Source organism: Tenrec ecaudatus, chromosome 3 (assembly GCF_050624435.1).
Source record: "Tenrec ecaudatus isolate mTenEca1 chromosome 3, mTenEca1.hap1, whole genome shotgun sequence".
In the NCBI taxonomy this organism is placed as follows: Eukaryota; Metazoa; Chordata; class Mammalia; order Afrosoricida; family Tenrecidae; genus Tenrec; species Tenrec ecaudatus.
This window is the reverse complement of record NC_134532.1, coordinates 99383935-99385854: the sequence shown is the minus strand read 5'-3', so window position 1 is coordinate 99385854 and position 1920 is coordinate 99383935.

The window sequence follows — 1920 nt, the reverse complement described above, 5'->3', positions numbered from 1 at the left end:
ATGGAGTTTGAATGTGTTCCACTTCTTTGATGCTCCTGGCAGTTGTCTCTGCTTGTTCCTGCTTCTGAGATGGCTCTTTTGTTATATGAAGTTTGTGTGTTTGTTTTTCTTTCAGCCGACCATATCCAAGGAAGCAAAGGATAGTGACTTGAGTCATACCTTGGGCTAAGGTGGAGACTTAGAATATATCCGTCTTCATCTTGTAAGAGAAAACTCCAACCCAAAGGGCTTCCTCACCACAGGCATAGAGGCTGGAATGCACAAGACACCACAGAAAGACATCATGGCATCTCAGCCCATATAATGTATGCCACGATATAGCAATCTCTGCATCACATGCCATTGCGTTTGAAGGAAGAAGTTGCCTTGAACCTGGTTGATGGATTATTTCCGGCAGTCTGACGCAGACTGAGACCTGTGGGAAGCAGCATAAAGTCACAAATGAGCATGATTCCCCATGTAAAAACTGATGGTTACACTGCTTTCCAAAAGTTTAAAGTAGGCTTTTTATTCCTCCTCCCATTCTATTTCTGGCTGATAATGACAATTTAGTCAGCACAAATCTTTTTATTTTAGTAACTGCTGCAAACAAAGAGAAAAATCACTAAAAACAACTACTTATCACTTCTGAGTGACGTATTTAAATTTTAGGATTAATTAAAAAAAATACCCATTCCATAGTTACTACTAATAGTTACAAAGGGCCTCTCCAACATTGCATTCTCTGTATTGTTTGTGTGTTCATAATGCTTGAGAAAGATGTATGAGTATTCACCTCTATCATAATTATAATTTTAAAAATTCAAGAATAGGTTTATTTCTCTGTCTACGCTTACCAATAGTATTCAAGGAAAGAAAGAGTCATTATGAACCACCTCTGCTTCCCAGGTTACTATTCCTGTTGCTATTAGTGTTGTTGGGCGCCATCCAGTCAGTGCTGACTCTATGACCAACACAGCACAATACACCCTGGTCCTGCACCATGCTCCCTGTCATTGCTGTGCCGGAGCCCATTGTTACAGCCACTGTGTCAGCCCCTCTTGTGGATGGCCTTCCTCTCTCTCGCTGTCCTCCGACTTTAGCACGCATGATGTCAGATGCTTACATAGTACAAATAACTAAAAACAAAGTTAACTTGTGCTTCTTGGTCCAGCAACACAAAACACATTCACGAACTGATTCCAAATTGTCAGTCATAAAGTAGCTCTTGATTATCTATTTATGTGAACAGTAAAAAAATTAAACATTTTCTACGGCTAGAGGGAGCATTTTCCTTGCACACGTGGATCACAAAGACATCAACATGCTCTATGGTAAATATCTGCTGTTGTAAGGTGGCCACAGCGGAAAATGGAGCATCTTAATAAGTGGAGGTACATGTTAAAAATAGTTCCGTCTTTCTAAGCCTGAGCAAAGTGTGACAGCATGTAAGTCTCCAAAGAGATTATGTGTGCTGTAACAGTTGGCTGTCCAGAGTGGCGCCATTCCCTTGGGATATCTCCAGCCCTACTGCATGTAGAGCGTGTTTTTTGTTTGTTTTTTTTTTGGCAGCTGTAAGAGATTTAGATCCCTTGAAAGGACAGCTAGAGCTACAACCAGCCAGCACTTCAAAAGAAGTGAGGAGGTCAGGGTGTGTTCATGGGCTTCCCAGTGTTAACCTGGTGAAGCTCACCTATCAAAGCCTACTCACTGTTAGCTGACATTGCACAATGTCCAAGATGTCATCAGGTGGAGCAAACAGATCCATGCATTTCCATGCATTATTCCTGGGGCCAAAGCTAAATAGCACCCAAAATGGTGAATAAAAACATCTGAGGGAAGATAGTTGTCATTGAGCAAGAAGTGACGGGCAAGGAAGTGGGTTTATCATGTGTTCCAGCAGGGGGCGTTGAGGAAAGAATAGAGTCAGAGAGGGAAATC